The sequence below is a fragment of the Psittacula echo genome (genome assembly GCF_963264785.1).
Source record: "Psittacula echo genome assembly, chromosome: 10".
Lineage (NCBI taxonomy): Eukaryota > Metazoa > Chordata > Aves > Psittaciformes > Psittacidae > Psittacula > Psittacula echo.
The window spans coordinates 4,546,653-4,572,283 of NC_137741.1; the positions used below are offsets into that span (position 1 = coordinate 4,546,653).

The 25,631-nt window shown below is 41.8% G+C and overlaps 1 protein-coding gene across 1 annotated transcript in view; it reads left to right on the forward strand.

Annotated features, from left to right (window-relative positions):
• The first annotated feature begins 7,293 nt into the window (after positions 1–7,293).
• HERC1 (HECT and RLD domain containing E3 ubiquitin protein ligase family member 1) overlaps positions 7,294–25,631 on the forward strand; it is a 115,153-nt gene continuing 96,815 nt past the window's right edge. Inside the window, exon 1 of the mRNA XM_080626614.1 lies at positions 7,294–7,404. The gene's annotated coding sequence lies outside the window, so the exon portion shown is untranslated. The remainder of the gene's footprint in view (positions 7,405–25,631) is intronic.

Here is a 25,631-nt window from a genome sequence, read left to right on the forward strand (position 1 = left end):
AATATTTGTGGTTTATCCACCTCCTACGTGTGCAGATCAGAACTGCGGGAATGGTTGCCACTCCATAAGCTCCGTAGTCTTTGAAGGGTTGATTTCTGGCCTTTCTCTTTCGCCTTTTACCAGATCTGGTTTTGAACTTTTTTCCCCTCAATCTGTCACATACAATTTTCTGATCTATTCAAATTTTGGTGTGGTTTTGGAGTTGAAAGGTGCTCTGTTTGCAGAAGGGCTGTGTCAGGGTTTGCAGAACATCTGTTCCTTTACACCAAATGGGCATCCGAACATTTTAGGCATATGTCTGAATTCTGATATGTATTTTTTTTCTTGCCTGTTTTTCCATATTCAGGTATTGCAGTTCTTTCCTCATGTATTTATTGCCAAGGTATCAATGTCTTGTGCTGGCATACTCTGGGTATGGTTAAAGGACAAAGCCTACGTCTTTTCAGTGGTGTGCGTCCTCATCACTAATATGAAATGACAGCTTTTTCCCTTTTCATTACGGTAATGTCAGCAAAACATTGAAGTGAGTTGGATGGATTGGGGTGAGTTAGATGGAATGCTGTGAAAATGATTAAGGGATGGGACTGTTTGTCAAAGGGGAGAGACTGAGAGAGCTGGGATTGTTCAGTGTCGAAAGGAAAAGGCTTGGGCAGATCTTCTCAATCTGTATAAATATGTGGTGGAATGGAGTAAAGAAAACAGAGCCAGGCTCTTCTCGGTGGCATCCAGTGACAGAACAAGAGGCAATGGGCACCAGCAGGAAGAAATAACATTTAAATATTAAAAAGAGCAAACAAACTTGTTACTAAAGGAGCAGTCAAACACTGGAACATGTTCTTAGGAGTGTTATGGAGTCTCTGTCCTTCAACACCTGAGTGAGCTGTGATGCTAGGCATGCTGCAGTAGCTGACCCTGCCTCAGCAAGTGGGACTAGAAGATCCCTAGAGGTCCCTTCCAGACTCAACTGTCCTGTGATTCCTGGCAAGTCCAGTGTTGACAAAAGCTGGTCATGGATTGCTGTTCTTGGGTCACCTTCTAATTTTGCTTGGGATCTCTAATTGCAGATTCCTCACAGTGGCAGGTTACCTGGGCTTTCCTGAGATTCTAATAAGCAGACAGGGTTTCATCAACCAGCTTTGAGAGAGCCAAGAAAAAGGCTACTCTCTGGTACCATTTTAGGACTTGGGTTGTAAAGTACAGCTAGCACCCTCTGGAGTCATTCCCTATTTCACATTCATGTGTTCTTTAGAGCTGAAGTGACTGCCTCAAACTTACCTGTGTACCTTTGAAATGTCTATAGCACAGCACACCTTTTTTATTCTTTCCTTCTGTGATGTTTACCTCAGCCTGGTAAAAGAAAACCTGTCAAAGCACAATTCAGAAAAGATGTGCTAGAAGAGCCAAATCCTGGAAGCGAGGAAAGGGCCCTCATTGATCTTTGGTTTAAAAATATCCTTGTAAAGGGCAAAATGTTTAAACTTTTATCTGAAAATGTAGAAAGTATCACAGGACCTAACAGTGTGGTGGTGCTGGTTTAGTTCTATTCTGTCATGATTTCTAGCAAGCCCGTGCAAACCCCCTGATCAGCAGTATGCTGCAGTGCCACTGATGTGCTGGCATCTCTTCCTTCTCCTTTCTGTCGGGCCTCTGTGGAACCTGTTCTCTGCTTTCCCAGTGCCTTTCAGAGAGAGGTGAATAAATGCCAGATGATACGAGCTCCATGCAGAGAAGATGGTGCAGGTGTGCACTAAGAAGCATCTCAGCAACTTTACAAAGTGGAAGCACTGCCTTAGCATCCTCTAGCATCACCTTAGGTATCTCCCTCTCTTGTTTGGTTGACCTTCCTTCTGTCCTTCAGCTAGAAAAGCTGTTCCCAGACCTTTTGTTTGTTTTTATGTGATCATTATGAAACAGAAGATGTAAGTGGAGGTTGGAACAAAGTCCAGGCCATGTAGTACAGCTTTTGTGCCAGGTTGCATGGCTAGAAAGGGGCAGCAGTGGAACTTCTGAGCACGATTTTGTGCACATGGCCAAGCGTGACTATGGACTGCACTGACTTTAGGATGTTGCTTGTGATCAAAGGGTCCTCCCCAGGCACAAGGTGGACTAGATTTAACTACTTTTCTTCTGCCTTTACCTATATGAACCCACAGCTTCTCCAGCCAGCATTCTTTTCACCCAGCTCCAGAGCACGTGAAGAATCTTATGTATTTCATGCACCAGAGGGAGCCAGGCAATAAAATTGCTCTTTTATCTTCCAGCCAGTGGACAAGCGACAGGCTTTGGTTCGGCAATCGTCTGTTGTTAACATGGAAAACTTCAAAAGGCAATATGCTAGAAGGCGATGGAAGGTATGACAGTGAGCCTTTAGTCCTTCCCATGTCAGGCTTCCCCACCCTCATGGAATCAGAAAGCAAGATAAAACTTGAATGTAAAATTGTAATACACAGTAGGTAAATGAAATGTGTTCGGGAATGTCTGAGCTGTGTATGTGTGGTCAAGTTCTCATTCTTCCCTCTCTCCATAGCTTTCTTACCGTATTGTCTCATTGTGCAACCAGTTGTCTCGTTCGCTGGTGAAAAAGGTCCTAATAGAAGATGAAAGTATGGTAGGTACATTTCTTGAATGTGGAGAAGGACCACTTTTGCTGTGCAGTGATTTTTGCTGTCCTTAAATGGATGCACAGCCCAACAGGATTGCAGTGGTTTTAAGGGGGAAACCAGATGGGACCGTGGTGTCCATTTTGTGCCTTTAATGCTGCCATAAGTTGTGTTACAGAAATGTTGGGCAAGAAGAGCTGGTAACTATAAACCCTTGAGGTGCTAGCCACATTTATGCTGCAGAGGAGTAGCAGGGAGGCTACAGATGCTGTTTGGATACTGTAGCAGTGACTGTGTTGTCTACCTGGGAAGTGAGCAGTGTTGGAGAGAGTCTTCACTGCTGCTCTGGTGCCCAGCAGTGTGGTGGAGGGTGCAGGACCCCTGCAATGCATGTGATCTGGAATGAAACTGAGATTCCTATTAGCTCTAATCTTCTCAAGAGATGATAAGCTAATAATATTAGAACATCATGTTTAGCAGCATTGATGTGACTGATTGTGGCCTTTCTATTTCAGAGGAACTGTGAAAGTGACAGTGAGGATCTTTCTCAAAGAAAAGCCAATCATCAGAGGAGAAGCAGCATATCATAATGAAAGGAGAATTTCATGGGCAGGAGACAGAGGAAACTTCCATCCTTGTTGAAAAGAGCAGCTCTGACAGCAGACCTTGACTTCCTGTCTGAGTCCTTGGTATGATGCTTCTCTCTTCTCAAACTGCACCGATGGCTGGATGGTATTATTAAATGCCTGCTGAGCGGTTTAGAAGGTTGGTGATCCCGATTCTAAAGGAAATGCTGCAGCACAAGCACTGACTGAAGTGCCTTTATATGTTGAATGTTTCCATTTGGGATATCAACTGCACTCAGGGCGTAGGGTTTCTAGTGATATTCTTTAACTGCAGAGTCATTCACATTCTGTGCAATGATTAAGACTGCATTATTATTTCAGTCAGGGAAATTGTTATTGAGTCTTCAGGAAAAAAATTAATATTGTTGTAATTTGTTAATAGCATAAGTATTTGATGACAGATATCTGTCAGGTTTATTAGCTGTGTGCAGTACTCTGTTACTGCTACCACTGAAGAAAAAATCATAGTGCCATTACATATCGTAACCTTGATTTCATGAACCTAGCAGTAAACAGTTCTGTACTGCAGTAAGAGCTGCACTCTGGCCATCATCTCTGGCTGAAAACTAGCACAACCTGCCATTGTCAATGGGAGTACAGCTGATTCTGGCCACTGGGATAGGCCAGGGCAATTTTGGGTGGAAAAAGGGAAAAATTTTGTAGTGACTTACATGCACCCAAATACAGTGTTTTTACAGAACAATGGCAGGATGCTTCACCAAATAGGGCACTTAAAAACCCAAGGTATATGAAGAAATAGTTCTTTTTTAGACTTTGTTATTATTTTGTTTTATTGTTGGCAAATTGGAGATTCACTAACACCTATTTGTATAAGTACTGTTTACATGTAACCCAAACTGCAAACAGCTGTATGTTATATAAAATAAGCACTTTGATATTGATGTAACATCTCTGTGCTAGGAAGTTGCATCATTTTAACTACATTAGCTTCTAAGCCAGTATTGTTCAATTGGTACCAAAAATGGGTATAGATTAGGGTATATTTTTTTAATTGAAAATATTAGTTGTTGTAAGTTCATATTTATTTTGCCATTTAATAAATTAAAACTCAGAAAGCAAAGCCTACTAGAAACAACTATAGATTGACAAGGAAACTGGTTTTTTTTGGCTTTAGGGTTGTCACTTCTAGGCCGAGTTTAGGGTGTAAACTGATGTTTAAAACTAGTATCAGGTTAATTCTGCCTGGCTTCCCCTTTTTAAGAAATAAAAGTACACAACTTATATTTGTAGCTTTGTATCCTTGCTTAGGCAGAGACTAAAATGAAGTTGATGAGAAAGTATTTCTGTGAAAGGAAGGAGATGAATGAGAAGTATTGAAGGAGAGAGGCTGAAAGTAGGATTTGAGGGAAGAAATAAAATGAACGAGGTGATGGTGGGGAAAAAGCAGTGGAGAGGAATAAGCAGGTGGGGGATAGGCAGGGAGCAGAGGTGAACCTGGGCTTGGGAAGGTTGAAGGAAGGGAAAGAGGATGTTAATGTTTTGGCAAATATGGCATTAAATTTTGATACTATTTATTTAATTTCCTTTTATTTCATGTCTTGTGCTGCTGTAGCCTGTGACATTTGCCTGGTCAAGGGATAAGGAGCAGGGCATAGGCTTCTCTTCACATTCAGTTAGAAGGTGTATTTCTGAGCTTTCTGTGTAATTTCTGAGGCAGAATCATAGAATAGTTTGGGTTGGAAAGGACCTTAAGATCATCAAGTTCCAACCTCCCTGCCATGGGCAGGGACACCTCACACTAAACCATGCCACCCAAGGCTTCATCCAACCTGGTCTTGAGCACCACCAGGGATGGAGCATTCACAGCTTCCTTGGGCAACCCGTTCCAGTGCCTCACCACCCTAACAGTAAAGAACTTCTTCCTTAGATCCAATCTAAAAATCCTCAAAAAGTGCTGTAGTAATGTACATATTAAGGGAGCAGTAATGGGAAAAACTATTGTTTCAGTGTCTGGAGGGAAACTTTCCTAAATAGAAAACTAAAAATGTGTATTTGGATAAAAAGCTGTTCAGCTTACCTATCAAATTTTGCTTCCTGCTTCCCCTGTCCCATGCATTATCATTAGCTCACTCCGTGGGCTATGAAAAACCAAACAAACTCGGAGTCAGTGGCATTTTTCCAGAGTTTCAAAACACCTTCATTTTCCACATTAGAGATTGCAGGTTGTGTATGGAAATCGTATTTCTGAAATGTTAAAATAGCTGTTAGTTTGTTGTTGCATCCGAATTGTGCTGTCATGGAGATGAGGTCATTCTTATGTGAAACCCCAGCAACTATTGAGCAAAAGAAGACAGGCTGAGAGCTGGACTTGTTCAGTCTGTAGAAGAGAAGGCTCTGGGGAGACCTTAGACCAGCTCTAGTGCCTAAAGGGGCTACAAGAAACCTGGAGAGGGGCTTTCTGCAGGGACAGGACAAGAGGAATGGCTTTAAACTAACAAAGGGCAGATTTATATTAGGTATTAGGAAGAAACTCTTCCCTGTGAGGGTGCTGAGGTGCTGGCACAGGGTGCCCAGAGAAGCTGTGGCTGCCCCATCCCTGGCAGTGTTCAAGGCCAGGTTGGACACAGGGGCTTGGAGCAACCTGCTCTAGTGGAAGGGGTCCCTGCCTGTGGCAGGGACTTGGAACTGGATGAGCTTTAAGGTCCCTTCCAACCCAAACCAGGCTGGGGTTCTATGATTCTGTGAAGATGGGAGGCAGTGGCAGGGCATGCAGCGGAGAGCAAGGCAGGGTGAAGTTCAGTTTATTAACTGTGCGTTAATAAAAGATGTAAAAAAAGGTGTTTTAACAAAGACATTACGGGCAGCTCACGGTGTTTGCTCCTCAGTCACTTTGCTGCCCAGGTCAGCTCAGGACGCGACCGCTGGCTTGGTCATGGGGGAGCAGCAGGCTTGGCCTCTCTCTGCAGCACTCGGTCGTCTCGTAGCTCCGCATGGCTCCGAGTGATGTGATGTTCATTGCACAAAGGCTGCAAAGAGCAGTGCTGGTGTCAAGCCAGACTCTTCCCTGGCTGTTCCAGACAGCAGTATGTGTGTATAACCTCTTGTTCTCAGGGTTATTTGTTAGGAAGTTTCATGGTGTTTTTTCCAAATGTGGTGTTTTCTGTGCTTATCACTCTGTTCCATCAAGGCAGAAATGTAGGCAGCTCTGCTTGCTGCTCTGGGGAGCACCACCTCGGCACAGGGGTCACTTTCATTCTTTACCATTGGTGTTTTTGGGGGAGCACTTGACAAGTTCTTTTATTAAGGGGGGGTACCAAAGTGTGGAAAGGACTGTGGTGGTGGGAGGGGAGATGTAATGCGCTTCAATAAACCAGTTTATGTTACAGAATTTACTTGGGGGGGTGTGTGTGTTGAAAAGTCTCCTTTGTGTGTATTTTGAGCAGTGAGGAACCTGGAGGTATGCGATAGCTTAAAACCCCCAAGTACTGTTATTGCAATGCAGTGAGGCTGTTGTTACTGGTGTTCCGGGGTGATAAACCCGTGTGCCTGTGCTGCCGTTGAGGAGCACAGATGCCCGCCCGCAGGTGCTGCACGCAGCTGGGCTCGACGTGTTAATAAAGCTTTGCGGAGCACGAGTCTGTCTCTTTCCTTCCTCCCGCGCGCCGTGCGCGGGCTGCCCCTCGGCTCGTGCGCTCCCCTCAGGGTCGGCGGGCAGCAGGGACGCGGGGCTTCTCCACCGGCTGCGGCAGCCCCGGCCTTCCTCCGTCCCTTCCTCCGTCCCTTCCTCCGTCCCTTCCTCCGTCCCTTCCTCCGTCCCTTCCTCCGTCCCTTCCTCCGTCCCTCCGTGCCTCAGGGTCGGGGCCGCAGCCGCGGGGTTCGGCCGTTGAGGAGAATGAAGATGGAGGCGCTGCCGTGAGGGGCCGCCCTCGTGCCGCGCGCGTGCCGGCCGCCTCAGGGGTGGCGGGAGGCTCCACTCGGCTGCGGCTCGGGCTGAGGGCAGGCACCCGGAGAGAGCAGCGCGAAATGGCTGCGTGAGGGAGCCGAAGGAGACCCGTCGGGTGAGCCCCAGCCTTTTAGCCGGGGTGAGCTGGCGGGTTTGCTGTAGCTACATGCTGAAGCAAGAGCAAGGGCTTGCTGAACCCTAATGGATCATGCTGCTGCTTCAGGATCGAGGGCCCTGCACTGCACCTCGCTGGCCCATCGGCTCAGGGAGTGAGGTAAGCCGGGCTCCTTCTGACCCCATGAACTTTCTATGCACTTTTTTTGGTGTTAATCTCTGGCCTCTGCTGTCTGGTTGCATTTATAGTGCATCTCGTGATTTCTTTTTTTGTAATAAGAGGTATTGTTCCTATCCATGTTTATATGTAGATAAGGGAAGTTGTGTGTGCCACGATAAAAGGAGGTGGATATTTAACAGTATTCATTTGAGAATTCATGAGAACCCGGGGGCATTTCTTTTACTTCTGCCTTTAATATATGGTGACTCTTGAACTGGCTGATATTCTTTGTGGTTTTCACTTAATCCTGCTCTGTCTTCATGTTAAACTATCGTGTACTCGAGTAGTAGGCAGTGTGTTATTTGCAGCAGGTGTGTTTCAGTGAGAGGAGCTCAAAGCAGTGGTAGGCATTATTGTTGTGTAGGGGTGGCAGGGTACCATCAGCTGTGGACCATCAAGAGCCTGATGAAGTGATGTTAGAGCCGGCCTCATCCAGCTGGGGCAGAGAGACTTGGAATGCTTATGGGGAATGGCCATAGCTGTACCCCAGCTGGGGAGAACTGGGTGTGCTGCTGAGGCTCAGGGGCAGACGTTTGGTCGGGGGGCAGAGCTTGTGACGAGCCGAGAACATGGAGGTTTCAGGCAAGAATCTGCAGCCCTCATCAGTGTGAGTAATGTTGCTGAGGGAAGGGTCATGTGAGGAAAAGCCTTGGGGAGCCCTGGTGGGGTGGAGAATGGGCTTTGGCTGTGTTACAAGGTGGGCAGGAACAACTTACGAGGTTGTGGGTTTGGGGGTGGTGTTTTCACAGGAAGCCTGTGACTGCCCTAAGCACAGCATACCCCATGTCAGAAACATGAGGCTATTAGGTTTTTCAGAGGCCTGGTAGCATGGACCTTGAGTTCTACCTGCAGCTCTGCATGCTGGAGACTTGTCTTCTCAGGGCTTTCCTCATAGACTTGTTGCCGGTGTAGTTCACTGTTATTTTTGACGGGTTAGGGGGAGAGACTGTCACTGAGCATTAGCTTTTTATAGCAGCTTGCTGCAATGTGTGACCATCACTATCAGAGGTGTAACATTTTCCTTTCTTGTTTAGAACTGTGCTCAGTCACAGGCCTTTTCAGGGTGGGAGGTATCTGCTCAACAGAATCAAGAAAAATTGTGTCACATCAATAGGTTCTAATATACTTGTTTTCCCAAGGGTGAGCCTCATGAGCTACATACTATACTTTGTTACGAATTACTGAGGTATCCTGTAGTAGTGTGTGTAAATTGTCTTAATATAACAGTTATTTGGTAAAAAAGGTTTTAAGTGATTCAGCTGTATTAAATCTTTCTACTTTGTCTACCTAAAATACGTTGTATTGGTATGAAATAGGAATTTCATTAAATTTATTGTTTGAAACATGGAAAAGCCTTTCTAATATTTAGCTTAGAGCCTAATTCAGGTGATCAAAGATAGGAAATGCTAAATTAAGTTTAGTCCTAGTCATGCAATTCAAGTAATAGAACACAGTGTAAGGATGGAGTTTGCTTTCAGTGCTGAGCCTTAGTTGTGTCTCAGCTCCTGCTGGGCCTTTAAAAGCTGCAGCGCACAAAGTTAAGTCCTCAAAAGTCTCCAGCAAGTGAAGTCTGAGTTTGAAATGTGAATGGCTCAAAGCCTGAGATCATAAGTTAGGAGTATGTAATGTTATTCTTGTCATCTAGAGTACTTCATTTTCCTGCATCTGCACCTGGATCAGAGCAGAAGAAGGGCTTTTCTCAGTCTGGCACAGGAGCACTCTGTAAGCTAGTGGTAGTAAAAGTCAGTATTTAAATATGCACTGTCCTCTGCACAGTATGTATCTGTGCATCTCTTTATACTGCTATGAGGCAAATAGATGAATTAGGAACTCCAGATGCTTTCTTGATGTTTGGTTATTTTGTGGGGAGAAATACAGTTCCAGAAGTAAACCCTGCCATTTAGCAGACTTGTGACTGGGGCTCAGGGCTGTACTGTTATGCTAATACTAGCTTAAATTTATTGATGATTCTTTCTTCTATCTTGAAGACTGAGTTCATAGAGCTATTCTGTTTGACATGCACAATGCTGGGAGAGAGATATTATACAGAACATATGATTTTCTGAAGTCATTCACGTAAAATCACTGTAATTACATTGTAAATGGGACCATGATAAATGAAAAGATTAATCAGTTAGCAGTCAAGCTGTCTAAAATTACTTAGACCTCTAGTTTTGGGTTTTCTATAGCATGTAAGAGTTTATGATTTTATTTTTCTTCTTTTTTGAGTGTATCCTGGTGTTGCTTACAGAGAGATCAGAATAGTCATGCACATGGAGCAACAAATACTTTGTGTTTTGCCATAGTTGATAGATACAGCTTTTTTCAGACCACAGCCAGCACAGTCAGAGGAACCTGAATAATGCTGCTGCTCACAGAAGGGGGATCTGTTTTCTGCATGCAGAGATGTTTCATAGTTGCATGCAAGTGAGGTCAAACCAGGTCCATCTTCAGCTTCTGCTCTCTGGAGCAGTAACTGTTTGTTTCTTGTAGTTTTCCTTCCTTGTTAGCTAGTATCTACATTGCAGAACTGACTTCCTGATCTCAATGCTCCGAATCAACTGATGCAACCTTCTCTTGCTTTGAAAGCTGAGGCCATTTAGCCTGCAATGGTATGTGCTTACAATGCATTTTAAGCTAAAATACATAAATAGTTCTTGTGTGGCTTCTGGCTACCAGAGTTCTTGCCTTTTCACAGCTGAGAGCCCTAATCAGTTGGACAGAAAACAATGATAACTCTTTGGTCTGAGCAACCTCTAAGTCCCATATACAATAATGAAGCAGCAGCACCTCTTGTAGCTGTGTTGAATGAAAGTTGACCTCCCTCAAAGGAGAAGGTTGGTGCCTGATTCTAGAGGACAGTTAAGGGCTGGCTCTGAACAGAAGTAGACACTTTCACACAGTCCAGTACAGCACTGAAGGAGAGGAGCCTTGAAGAAGAGTCAGGTTTCAGATACACCTGTTTTTTCTCAGCCTCTCTTTGTGTCTTTCTGAGGTAATTCCACATTGATTGCACTGCTTCAGGGAATGCCTAGCTTTGTTCAGGTAATATAGGGAGAGTACAGGTGCTTTCTGCTGGCTCCCACAGCTCACAGTGGAAGGTGGAAATCTTAAATACCTCCTAGATAATAACTGAAGCCTTTGCCCAGCCCTCATCATCCTTTTTTTGTGGCAAAGCAGACAGCTTGTGACCAAAGTGCTGTGCTACACTCTGTTCATTTAACCACTGAGTTCTGTTGCTAGAAGTGTTTGTCTTTGCCTTTTAAGCAGAGGTGGGAATGATTGGGAGAGAAAGAGTTTGCTTTTGTGTTTTCTTCATGCTTGCTGACTCTTGATAAGAACTGTTAATGTAAAAGTGGTCTGAGAGCCTCAGTTGGCAGCTACTGCCATGGCAGACTCATTTCAGTCTGGAGCTCTCTTAGGAAAGTGGTGTCAGGTAGAATCCTGTTAGCTTTTTCTCTTTGGCTACTATGTACGTGACCTTTACAAGTCACAGCATTTGAAAGACTGTGCGTGTGTGTAGTAGTAATTTCTCATTAATCTGCGAGTCATCAGGGACTCATTAAGAAGCATGGAAATTTATTTTTCTACAAAACTACATCTTCACCTTGAACCACACAACAGCGACTGCAAGATTCTTAAGTGTCTGTTTCATGGGTTTGTAATGCACTTTAGAGGGCAGGCAGTTTACTGAATATGCTAAATAATAATTGTAGAGTTGTACCAGGGGTTTTGAACATGAGCACACCTCAAAGTTGCTGTTTGGTTTTAGTGGAAGAGTTCTCACAGCCTCCTAAACATGGGTGGGATGCACCTGAGGTGACACAGGCTGTGTACAGTGGCAAAGACTAAGTGCTGGAGATAAATTTATCAACAAGATCCATATGCTTATGAGGAAAATCTGCCAGCTTACACTTTTCATAAAACTGTGTGGAAAAAGAGGTGTAGTTTTCACGCAAATGAAAAGTTTGGTTTTACAGCGTAAGTACCATGGAGACAGAAAACCAAGTTCAACGGATATGTGCTACTTAGGAATGTATTACTGGAGGGTGGTTTGGGGCAGATGAGACAGGGAAGGCAGGGTCTGAATTACTTGAGAAGCTGCAATGACCTTCTGTAAGAATAGCTGGAAGGAAAAGACCTCTGAACAAAATCTCTAGGGAATAGAATGAAGATAAACAACCTAGTGTACTTCTCTAAATTATCAAACAGGGAGTATGTTTTCAAGATCATGTGGGTTCCTTTCTTACTGTCTTGCTTTTGAAGTTTGGGCTCTCTTCTTCCCATGGCAGCTTTCTTGCCTTGTTCTCCCCACCCAAACTGTACCTGCACTCAGATTTTTCATTTCAAGCAGCACTGGCTGTTTATTCTTCAAAAAGTCACACTGGGAGAAGCCCAGATGTTCATTCTCTTTGCTTTGAAAATCTTTTCAAGAGACTACAGACTGGTACAACTGTTACTGAGACATGTTTATAATGTTTAATGGCTTTGGCTCCACTGAGTGAAGCAAATCCTACTGCGCTATTCGAGAAATTCAGGTAACAGGATGCTACATGGGCTGAAGAAATGTGGGGTTTCAGGCTGTTTCACTGCTGGATGTCATGGCTAGCCTGCCTGTCTTGGTTTAGAACTGTCTCTGCGAGTAATTGATGTCCTGTCTTAAAGTTAGACCAGGCAAGGGTGTGCGCACACTACTGAATCTATTTGCTGCTAGAAAACTCTCCTATTAACAAAAGAGGGCAATAAAAGTTTCTTGACAACTTCAACCTGAAATAAAAATAAAACAGAATCTGATTGTGACAGAAATGGCAATGCTCCCTGCAAGTCCAGGACATGACTTCAGTGCCTGTTGGACAGGCAGTGCAAGCTCTTCATTACAGAATCTGCACTGGCAGTCTGTCTTGCCTCAGCTTCAAGAAATTTCTGCAATATTAATTAGAAGACTTCTGACCTGCTGTGATCTAAAGTGTCTGTCTCTCCCTTTGGCACTGTTGTTACTGCCCATGTATAAGGTGATGCCTCATCTTGGATAAGCTTTGCAGCACATGTTCTGCAGGAACTTTGAAAGACCCTATGCAGAACAGTATTAATCTGGGAGACTCATAGTCCATCCCCAGCAGATGAATTTTAGCAACCATGATGATTGACCTGCCCTGGGTAGTGTGTTTTGCCGGCATTGGAGCGTTTTAGAAAACATGCTGAAAAGCAGAGGGATGCATTCTGGGGGTTGCTGAGGATTGCTTGGAAGTTGCTATATGAATCTTGGATAAGTGGTTCATTCCAAACAGCTGAAGCAACTTTATGCTTGGTTTGAGTGATGCTCATTAAGGAGGCAGCCTTCTTTGTGCCCTGAAAGTGTATATAATGGACAGTACATTTAAGAGGGAGCAACTAACAAGGTATACTCTTCAGAGGCTGTTATGGATGTAATGATTCCTTGTCCTTCTGTCACTCTGCAAACTGTAGCCTAGGAGAAACACACTGGGTTACTAAAATCTTATTTCTCCAAACTGCATTGTCCTCTGACAGGAGGCTTCCAGCTGTGGGGCTTTCAGTTCAACCAGGTAACAGGACTGACTATCTTTGAGGGAACCCTTTGGGCTCTGGAAGGGTGGCTAAAGGCACATACTTGCTGAGCAGTGCCCAGCAGGATGTGAGCTATGTTCCTGACTCTGCAAGCACAGAGAGAGAAGGCTGCACCTAGATATCATGGAGCATGTGTGAAAAGAATTAGATTCTTTCCTGAAGAAAAACTTCTGTTATATGGGACCAAAAAGCACCTCCCAAACCAGATAGTCTAGTATCTTTCTTCATGTCTCCTACATGGGCATAAAATGAGCTTAGTGAGGCTTTCCTGGAAAGCTGATAGAATAGATGGCCCTAAATGACTCTAAATCAATGAGATTCCAACCCACTCCACTGCTCATGAGTAATGCTGATAATAGCAACTCAAGTAAATGAACCTCACATGGCAAAGCTTGTAATGCTATTTATTATACATGTTGTGAGACCTGACAGTGGATTGCAAGAGATGCGTTTCCTATTGAATCTCAGCACCTAAATGTAGGACTAATAAAGCAGTTAACAGTTTTTAAATTTTGTTATTTTTGTCAGGGAGTTTAATTTAGACATTGCATAGTAAGTATTATGAAGAGATAGCTAATATGTTCTCTTTCTTGGCCTTATGTACTGTTGGTGTCCTTCTCAGTCTACTTGGAAGCTAATTAAGCCTGTCAAAGATGATGTGTAGCAATTAAGAAAAATATATCTAGGCTTGGGCTATAACAGACCAAATGACAGAAGACATGCAGCATATAGTCATCCTGGGACTGTGCTGAGGAAAGAGCACTTAATCAGAGTAAGTTAAGAGGGACAAAAATATCTGCATTCTGCAGCGTATGCTCTCTGCAGTAAAGCTCAGGTCCAGGGAAGGCAAGCATTGTGATGTGACTATATCCAGTGGCCTGGTTGTGGGAAGGTAGAGAGCCCTTACCGACCTGACAAGTATATGACAGTCAGGAGTGGTTTGTTCTGATTTAAATGCAATTTCTTGTAAAAGATAATGAGTGTGGTCATATAGGAATGGTCAAAGTGAATAGCAGTAATGGAAAAAAATATTGGGGTGAGAACAAAAAAATTTGTCTTCCATTGGAAAGTAAGACTGGATCTCAAAACCTTCTAATATAAAACCCAACAAACCTTGGTATTTGGTATTGGGATGAGGTAAGGCCTAGTTGATTTAGATGTGACTGTGAAATTCTCTTTAGAAATACACTTGAATTCAGTAGTTTCTTCAGTAGTGACAAGTCTTGGCTTTATTTCTGATTAAAATTATCAAGTTGGTAAATTCTGTGTTCTTTACACTTTTTTCTGTACTTAGAAGCGCTGAACAGGACTAAGCCACTAGCCAAGACTTGAGGAGATCAGGTGAATGCTGGCCAGCCAGCATGATGTGAATGTGTTTGATATTTCTGAATTTGCATGGGCTTTGAACTTGTTGGAGGGCATTGGTTGGTTTGTATTGGTTTGTGGGGTTTTTTTGTTTTGTTTTGTTCTGATAAGTGTAGATAAATCTGGAATTAACAGCAGAACACAAAGCAGAAAATCCTGGGGTGGTTAACTGTGAACAACTGAAAGTGTCCTGGCTTTATGTTGGTGGGGTTATTATATTGTTTTAGGTTTGGTCATTTTTTTTTCCCCACCTCCAAGTCTGATAAAACTACATTGCCTACAGTGTATATTTTGTATCACTTGTAGGTGAGGGGATACTAAGTATGTTCTGTAATTTGGGTTGTTGACATTGACAACCAATGTCAGCAAATAAATGGAGCATTAATTTAGGACTACCATAGACACCGTGACGTAGTTGCTTTCATTGTACACATTGAGACTAAGTGCTTTTAGACTAGAATTCTTTGTGCTGATAGTGTTTTACAACCACCCAGTACACACTTCACACATTGTTAAAGAATTTAGTTAACAGATCAGCATATATAAGCATAATGGTCTGAATCAGAGTTACTAAAAGGTTGTTTGTTATCAGAGGCTTCATATTAGTACAACTCAGTGTATTTGGATACAGTAATAGTAAGAAGATGTGTATTTTCTTAGTGGTCTACTTGCTTAGACTTGTGACCTTGCAGTACATGATAAACGAAGTGTGGTTTGGGCCTTGTATAATGCACAATATTAGAAAAGGTTTCACTGTGAATTGGTCATGCCTGTCATAAGTCAGCTCTGCTTTCCTCAGGGTGTCTGAGTGAGAAGGCTTTTGTTCGGGAAACTTGTTTCTGAATTCTTAAAATAATTTGTACTGTAGTGGTTTCTAACATTAGAAGAAACTCGTCTAAAATTTCATGCCTCTTATCTGCTTGAGAACCAAATTGTGTATATTGCTCAGTTTGAAGAAAAAAAATAGCAACAATAAGATGAGGAGGAACTTGGAGACTCAAACTGTGTATGCACACATGCTCATTTTGTTACAATGAATGTTAAAGTGCTTGTTCCTCAAGCGTGATATGGGATTCAGGCTTTTGCATGATATTCGGCCAAAACATGTATCCAATTTGTTCTAATTTGTCAGAATGTAAAGTACGACTTCTCAGATGAGATAGAAACTGTTTTGCAATTGAGCAAAATGAACTTCCAGCATATTGAATCAACATTATGTTCATTTAACATCAACTTTATAAGTTTTATTAAGTAATAAAGGAGAACAAATAATGTTTAAATGCTCTTTCAAACAGGTTTAGTTTGGTTTCTTTCCCCTCTGGCCTTCGGTGCATTTCTGTGTTTGTAGCAGCTTTGTTTAAAGAAAGGTCACATTAATGTCTTAGTATGAATTAATTCTGTGTGAAGTAAAGAGTTTGTCTCATTCCATGTTTTTCTTTCTAATGATTACTGGAACTTTCATATGCTCTGTTTAAATAGTCTTATTACTTAAACTCTTCTTAGGCACTACAGATCATGCCAGGTGTGTGGTTTGTACCTGACCACATGCTAATTCTGAAGTATCTTGGAAGTGACACAAGATTTACTGCTGCTTTTTTTCAGTGAAAATGTAAATGGACTGAATTTAAGGGCAATTGTTTCAGAGTATGTGTACAGCTACAAAATGTTATTTAATATCTCTTTTGATCCAAATGTTAAAAATCAGGAGAACTGAGATAAAAATTATCTGGTCTTCCAGTGTCTCAGCTAATGAAAACATAAAAGCAAATTTGTTACAGTATTCTATTAAAAATCTCATACCATGACTGTAACCACAGTATCTGAAGTATTCTGTAAGAATTAGTAAGAAACTGATCAACTTGGCTTTTTTTTTGTCATCTAGGGTCTTGCTCACAAAAAGCACTGATGTTTGTGAAAAGACATTCATGCTTATTTTTAAATACAGGTGTAAAATCATCTTCTTATTGAGCTGTAACTTCAGAGAAGTTAAGCATCTGATCACTTTGTAGCCAAGAAACAGAATTCACTGCTTGAAAAGCTGCTGATAATTTGCTAGGTGTTATTTTTGTTCTCTAATTCAGTATCCTAAAAGTTAAGTGACATTGTGCATTTGGAGGTGCCCCATCTCTGAAACAAAATAAAGCTGCAGTCCAGAGGCCTGATAGCTCTTTTGTAAGGATAGCTGTTGGCTGTGGGAGGCTGGCCAGGTTCCCATTTCAGTAATTGCTTTTGGCTTGCCAGAGATGTGCCCTGCTGCTTCAATGGGATGCAATGTCTTTCTTTTGTTTCCTGCCCTATATTGTCCTGTAGTCATGCTTCCGTGTCACGTTTGTATGTGAAACTATTGTGCAGCACAGCCCAATTCCTCATGCTGTAAAAACCATTGTTTTCAAATAGAGAAGAACATTTAGAACGAATTAGAGGCCTGACCTTGTGCTCTTTGAAGGATGCATCTATTCCAGATGCTCTTCTAAAGGATCTTTGACCTGTGCTGCACTCTCTCCATTTAGATCTAAGAATCCCTTGCCTTCTTTGCAAAGCTTAAAATTCCTTCTCAGTAGCCTGCTTCGAGTCTGTGCTCTTTTTATTGCTGTAGACTTTCTGTCAGCCTTGCTTCAGTTTAGGCATGGGTCTTGATCCTGGGGCATGTTAGAGCAGCCAGGAATGGAATGAGCACTGATTTAAAGCTTCAGCTGTCCAATGTCAGTGCCTGGAAAGATGGACAGGCAGTTACCATCCCTCTTGCCCTCCCCATTACTTCACTGTTGTTTTGCCTTATTGTCTCCCTGTTCCATATGTACGATGGCCTAATCTGTTCTCTAGTGCTCAACTCTGGCACAGCTTTATCTCAGTAATTTCCTAGTAGGGGATGGGACCAAAAAATAAATGCAAAGGGCTGGGTGAGTTCAAGGGCATGTCCTGGTAGAGGGTTCCTAGAGAGCATCAGTGTGTCACAGTGGTTCTACCCCAAGACTTACCAATAATGGAAAAACAGTAATCACATAATACTCTGGTTGATGCATATATTATGTCAGGGAGCTTCCTCTTTGCTTTTAGACAGGCATGACATGGGTGAACGCTATTTGTTTCACTCTTCATGCTGGTGGAGTTATAGAAGTTGGTTGCTGTTACAGTAGCATGTATTACAGTATCACGTGTTACATGTGTCTTCTTTATATCTTGTTCGAGTTTGCTCTCTGTTCTGTACAGTTATATATCCTAGCGAAGGCTTGTGAATGATGTTGGGCAGGTTATACTTCAAGCATTGAAAATACTGCAGACAAAATATTGCAAACGAAATAAAATGCCAAGTTAACTCATTCCTGTGCTTACCTCATCTTCTCCAGGTGATGCTGGAGCCTCTCCCCTGCTTGAGGTTAACATTAACTAGCATCAAACTGGGACATGCTGCATTTTCAAGCAGCTGGATCACAGGCCCAAACATCAGATATGCCCCCCCCAGTGAAAGCAGTGGCTGCTGGGCTGATTGTATTGTGTACACTGAGTAGGGGCCAGCTGGAATAAAGAGTATTTGCAGGCTGGCTGGCTGGCCTTGCAGTGCAGGGCTGGTTCACATGTTGATTGATACAAGAGGAAATCACACAGTGTACTTAAAGAGGGGAGAAAGTGTTGTGGATGAGGGGAAGAGGGGAATGGCACTGAGGAGAAGCTGGGAGAGGTGGGGAGGGGTACTGAATTGTATGGTGGGGGAGAAAAGTTTAGGAAGGTGTAGGTGGTGGCAGTGGGTGTGGGCTCATCTGCTATCCTGAGGCATATTCCTGGGTGGTACCTTCTCATACAATAGGAATTTTTATTTCTGTGGCACCCTGTAACAACAGAAAAGAGATGTCTGTCATTCACATGTCACCATGCTGAAACTAACCATCCTGTACTAGTCCTGCTAGTATGTTTAATTCTGTAGCTTGGACTTTGATCCTGGCACCAGTATTCAACACTGTATAACCTCACTCTGAAATATGCATGTGACAGCATGATCAAAAAGGACTTTAAAGCCTCAGCCTCTCTTCACAGGCTGGCACACCAGGTATCTACATAAATATGATAAACTCTACATGTGAGAGCAGAGAATATGGACTTACTGAGTGCTTCAGCTGGAACCAGATAACTGAGGTATTGAATTTCTAATCTCACTCAAAAAATGCTCCTTTCAGATTTTTTCTGTCACTTTTGGTATTTCCTTCACCTTTTTTATGTTTCCTTTTCTGTCACTCCAGTTATTTAAATGGGGAGGGAATCTTCAACCAGTGCTATATTAAGGAGTTGTCTTTGATTCATCTTTGCCATGCTAGAAACTACTCAGTAATAGTTTGTGCTTGGTTATGTGAAGCATAAATAGGGCTGTATTTTAAAAATTAAGGTAAATCTTCAGAGTAATAAAATGAAGCGACCTAACACAGAAAGCTTTTGTAAAAACAACATTCAAAACTGCTGAATCACAAGGCATTGTGAACAATTTAAATGGCCCTGTTAGCTAATTCATTTAGAAGGAAAAAGGAAAATGTTTATTTTGAATATTACATTATTGAACGAGTTTATTTAAGCTGAACATTATGGATTCTCCCATGCGCTTCAGCACCTGAATGGATCATTGTTCTTTGTTGTTTCCATTGGTCAGAGTTGTAAACACTGCACGAGGGGTAGACACATCTCCGCTGGGGGCAAACCCAGCCTCTCATACTGCTAAACTGGGAAAGAGTTCAGTGACATATTTAATTAATACAGTGTTAATTAGTTGAAAGAAAACAAAAATCACATCAATACAGTACTGAATATAGCTGTTTTATGTTTGCACTACCTCACTTGCATTTCCCCTGGACAAATGACAGGATGTTATGGTTATTTATCAATTAGCATTAAAGGATGTTTCAAGGCTGTATTCAACTGTTGCAACTAATTGTATGCCTTCTGTTTTCAAAGGACTAAAAAACTTGGATTGAGACCCAGGATTGTATAACTTCTCTAAGACCTTATTTAATTAGATCTTGGGCAGTTTGGAAATGCTGGACCTTCTTGCTAACTCCAGGAGTTAATTTACATCTTTATTAAAACTTCCTTATTGAAGTTTGGAGGGTGCTGTACTTAGTTCATAACACACTGAACTGGTCACAGGAATTGGAAGCTGCTTTTTGCTTAGCACCCAGAAATTAAGAGCTGATAAGGTTTCTCTAATAATGGTTTAAAAGAATATGAGAGAGAGATCCAGAAGGCGTACTGAGAATTTAAGAGGAGGAGACTGTATTGAAGGATGTCATGGTGTGTTAGGGAGTGTTCTTGTGCTCTGTGTGTGTCTCAACGTAATGGTACTCAGGGATCTGAAGTAGGTAGCATAGATCTGAGGTTCTGTTGTGTTTACTGCAAACTGTCTTCCCCTGGTAGAATTTCATACTTGGGATTTTGTGAATATTTATGTTATATTTATCATATTTTTTTTTATTTTCAGTCACTGATGAAACCTGCAGGTTAGCGGGGCAGAATTGGGCTCTTCTAGGCTGAATGCGAATGAGAGTACATCTGATGACTTAAATGAAAACTGATGTCGAACCAGTTGAACATTTCTTAAGGAAAACTTCAAAGCAGTGTGTTGAACTGTTGGAACACTTGGAGGAACCACATTTTCTAGGGAAATGTGAGAAGTTACAATGAATATTCTAAGAAAGCAGTTGAAGGGGAGTGTTTTGGGTGTTTTTTGCTGAGTTTTTGGAATTTGTAAACACCCCATATTGTAGTGATAGCAGCCCAAGAAGCTGTGTGGGACAGAAAAAAGCAATGCTTGAACTTTACCAGTCTCTTTCTAAAAAGACCAGTATGAGTGGGGGCTTTCTTTTAAAAGCAGAATATTGGGTAACATGCTGTGCTGGAACACAACCTGTGCTACATATACTGGGGTGAGAGAATTATCCTATTTATAACTGTGTTTTACTCATCTAAGGGAAAGATGATTCCTTTTGAGAAACACTTTGAGATCTCCTGGTAAAAGGTCCAGGAGGATATTATTTCTGTTGTGGTGCTTGTTGGGAAAAATTGAACCCAAGAACAAATGGAATGAGAGGAAATGTGACAACAATGGGGGGAAAAAAATGCTTTTAGCCTTACAGAGTACTCATTGATTCATGAAAGCAGAAGGATAATTCCTCATTGTACAGCTTTCAGACAACAGTTAGAATATTCACTTCCAGTTAAAGACTAGAAAAATATCAATGAACTGACAGAAGCCAAAGAACAATCACTTTAAAATGAAATTAGAGGACTGGGTGAATAACTAACAGGAAAAAAGGAAGGAAAAGATAGTGAATGGAGCATGAGCAAGGAAGTGACATAGCTGTCAGTTGGAAAAGACTTATAAACTCGGATTTTGTAGCTCAAGCTCAGAAAGAGAAATTCTGGGATGACAATAGAGTTGTATGTTTGGGGGTTTTTTTCCCCCTGAGGGAAAAAAAAAGATTTTGGGGGAAATTTTTTTTTTATCTGAGGAATGATCTACAGAAAATGGAAGAAGTCATTACGAATGTTGAACAATGCATTAGAATATGCTGTACAGGCAAGATGTTTTACAGTATCTTTCAGGCCTTCAGGTCTAATGTGGCATGATGATGTGGGTATTTTACCTGTGGCCTTTGAATGTTGTTAGTGTTGATGATAGCAGTACTGGCTCTATGCATCTGTATTCTGTGAAGAAAAACAAAGCAATTACAAGCGTAAAGTGCTGCTTTTCTTAGGCTTAATGGTTATTAATGGCTTTAATAAAATTAATGATATATTCTGACTTACAAAACCGAATGCCTCTTGGTGAAAGAAATCATGCATAGGATCTTGTGTGGAACAATTATGGTATTCTGCATTTGTGCAGAAAGATTACAGTAACTTGAAAGCAAACTATACATATAACTACTGGCATTATGCCCATTTCAGAGAGCAGTACGTTGGAAGGAGACTTAAGGTCAGATGGCCTCAATGAAAGAAAAAAAATTGAACCTTTCTGCTTAACCAAAGCCCTCTGGATAAGTTAATGAAATGTTACTTTTTCTTTTCTCCTTATGAAAATGGAGACTGGATCAGTGCAGTGCTTATGACTACATAAACTTTAATTATAATCTTTACTCCTTAAATTTTTCACCTCTAGAGTTTCCTTGAAGCAAGACAGAATATTAGGGCTTGCTAAAAACAGCTCAAGTGTTATTTTGCTGCTGAGTCCAGTTTCATATGATGCAACTGTTTGTAAATATTAACTCATGAAATACTGTGGCTACTCCTTTTTTGGAACAGCAGTGAGTTTATTGTGCATTAAGTTAATGTGTACAGGCACCCATCTCTTGCGTACTATATTAGGCAGCCCTCCAGTACACCCCCCTATGTCGTGCCAAGACTAACCAGTCTGTTTGCTTCTGTTGCTCCAGGGCCACAATAGTGGATAACCTCTCCACTTTAAATGCAAAGGGACAACTAGTCTCAGTCTGTTTTCATCTGCACGTTCCAGTAGTAAGCACTAAGGTGATGTTAGATCTCTGTGTTCTCTCTTGTCTGTGTTTTTATCCAGAGGTCTTGGTTTGCCTTGCTCACTGCGTAGGAAAGGTGACAGGAGGCAGGGGGAAGCAACTGTGACAAGTACTTTCCTAACTGTATTACTAAAGGGTTATGAAGTGGGGATGCAACTGCAGGATTGCCCAACAGTGGTTCTTAAAGCGGGGGACCTAAATTTACAAGTAAGGCTTGAAAGGTATTGCGAAGCTGGCAGTGGCAATTCTATGAATGATACTTTGCCTGTTGGTCATTTATTGTTTAACTCTTCTAGTATCTTTATGCATGTAATGATGACACAACATTTAAGATGCATATTGGCTGTGCACTGGATGCTATCATATTGAGCTAAGGTGAATTACTAATCCTTCTGAAGTGCTAATAACGTTCTTGCTACATATGCTAAAAAAGTTCTGTACCCATTCATATATTAGTTTGGAATTAGTCTTGTGTATGAATTTAGTTGTTAGTTGTTCATGTAAAATTCTTTTATTTTCCCCATTATATTCTCGTTCATTGTCTTCCAGTACAAACTCTTCCTGTTTCCCATGGGGTTTTTTTTCTCATTTGTCTCTGGCATGTTTGCTGTTTTGGCCTGGCCATTTCTGAGCTGGAGAAAGCTTTCAGCCAGACTGACCAGTGTCAGTTTTAGGAAGTTATCAGCTAGCTAAAGAAAGGGAGAGATGGTGGTGGTTTGAATTGGATCTTAAATGTGAGGTTACTTCAGATAGGTCCCTACTCTGAAAGGAAATGTGTGGTGTGATGGGATCCAACAGAAGGAGGGAAGTGGCACAGCCACCTGCAGACCTGAGCTCTGAAAGTGCTGATTATGCAGCAAGTGATGATTTGTACTGGGGTAGGAGCCAGCTGGCTGTTTGGATGTGGCTTTAGGTTGCTTTCTAATAAATAACAGCTAGTATAGCTCAGCTTGGTATGAACAGGAAGTGCCATGCAGAAGAACTGTCACTCCAGAACATGAGTCAGAAGATTAAATTAGTGACTGACACAGATGCATATATTTCAGTGTCTCCATATTTGGCATCCCTGCACAGCAAAATGTTCTAATAACAGTTTCCCTCATATACCTTGGATCTACAGGAAAAGAGCTGGTGTTGTGATGAGTAACATATAGAAGGCATAGGTGAATGGTATTTCTAGCCTAGCAATCAATTTTTCCAAATGCTTTATAGATTGGGGTAGGCTGGCTTTAGTTATGTTTCTTAGTGTTTGCAACTGCATCTTCCACACTTGATCAGTGACTGACATAAGCTCCTCTCCTTGTCTTTTAATTGGTAAACTTGCTCCTCTGAAATATTTTTCTTTTTCTGTTGCCTGATACAAATTGTGAACTCACTGGCCAAGAGAAATCTTGCTTTTGAATGAGCCCTCACAGAGAAATGATGGTTTCAACACCTTTATTGGGATGGGTATACAGTACAAGACTCATGTATTTGTGAACTTTAAGAGCAGTCTTTATTTGGGCAAATCTCGATCCTGGTCTAGCTAAGCAAGAGCACAGGCAGATCACTGTGATTTTAATACCGCTCAAGAGTGACAAAGCTTTACCCTAACTGCAAGATGGGGTCTCAAGTAGCAATTTTGTGTCTTGTATCCAATCAAGGAGCTTATGTTCAATATCTTTTGGGCTCTTTATTTCCTGTTGAGCATTCATTAATTAGTGGCACAAGAACATCCAATGTCCATTATTCTAATTGTTGTCCCATTTCTGTATAAAATGATATTTTGAGTCACATCCAAAAACATATAGAGTCCTTTCATTGCCATGACAACAGCAAGGCATGCCAATGTTCACAGAATCTGCAGGAAGAAATGCCAGTAAATGGAAAACAGTTAATTGAGATATTTCATATAGGAATCCTAGTTTTCTGTAAGGATCCAAAATTATCCTGTACTGTGCAGAAGTAGCCCTAGATAAATAGCATCATCTAATGCTGAATGTTGGGTCTTGTCCTAGGCACTGCATTACCAAAAAACCACCAAATAATGAGCGGAATTGGTCATAGATACCTGATACAATATCCTGGTGTCGTATCAGGATCAGAAGAGGGTAAAGAGTTACATGTGGTTACTAAAAATAAAGTATAATTACAGTTTTAGAAAAGGCAAGACTTGATGTTAAAATGCGCATTGTTCTTTCATTATATACCTTTCTGCTCATTGCCTAAAATTAAGCATACGTTTGATGGGATTGCATAACAATACATTTAAATAATGCAACAACTCATATAAAATAATAGGAAATCATTGTCGTAAAACAGGTCTTGTAGAGCTGAATGCTGGAAGAAATCTGCCCTAGTCCAAGGGAGGCTGGGAAGGAGGGAACCCAGGGGGTGGGGCTTGAGACATCTGCAGCCATCAGGCCGGATTATTCCTGTTTTAAAAGAGAGGTGGGAGCACAGAGCTGAGGGAGGCGGTATCTACTTCTTCCATTCCCTTGAAACCTGCACCGTCATATGAGCTTTCTCCTAGCATCCCACTGTGCTTTGAAGCTATGATGATGGAGACTGTCTTGGAAATAGAAATTGAACATGAATATACTGCAGTCAGGAGCATTACCTGTAGGAATCTGTAGATTTTGAAGACTTTGCTTATGTTTGCTGTGAAGAAGGCAGAGAGGATGAGTGCTGTTGCTCACTGAGAAGCTGTAACTCTGGGTTTCCTGGCCTGTGTCTGGGGTTCTCCCATAAAACTCTTCTCAAATGTTTTGTTATTTTCTCCCTGTTAATATGTAGCTGTAGATGACTGGAGGGCTAATCTTTCCTCAGATGTGTTCTCAGGGTGCCCAAAAGACTTTCAGGAGCCTCTGCAATTTCCAGAGGATGGAAGTGCTATGTTTTCATTTAATGATAGTCTGACTCTCAAATGCCATGGCTGATTTCTAGTGACAGCCATAGGCAATGTTAGAGCAAATTTAGATCTTGTTCCCTTTATTTATATCCTTATTTTTAGACCTGCTGGTACTGCTGTAGACTAGGATGCTGTTGGCTTCATTTGTCTTCTCAGGAATTTTGACAATACTTGCCTGCTTAGTAGAAGGAGATGGGATAGACCTTCTCATCCTGCATCCCTTGCATCCTGGGCTTTCCTTTGAGTCAGGAAGGCCCTGAGTGCTAGCAGGCAGTAGCTCAGGCAGTTTAGCCCCCAGTGGGCAGACTCTAAAACAGCCTGCCTAGACTCCCAGAGCAACTGGGGCTTCCTCACTTGACTTTTAGGTGCTGCTTGAGACTTGTAAAAGCTTGTGGTTAATATCACAGTTAACAGTTGCTGTCTAATAAATAAGCTTCATGTGAAAATTCAGGAAGATAAATTGCAATGGTCCTTTGAGACATTGGTAGCATTCTATGGGCTGAAAACATTATGACAGTTGGGTACATCAAACTGGGTTTGTGTTGCCCCTCTTGCCCCCACCTTTAGTTGCCAGCTTGCTATTTTGCAACAGGAATGATGGGAAATTTCATGACAAAGATTTTCAAGGCATATTAGAGTTAGGTACTTTGATTACAACAGTCTGTATTATAGTCCTCATGTATGTTTAAAAAGGTATGTATTGTAAAATGACAGAAAGATGTTTAATTTGAAACACTACTATTAATTTGCTTCCTTGATTCTTCTTGTGTTCTTGGCACCTCGGGTGCCATTCTGGAGAGTGGCTGCATAAT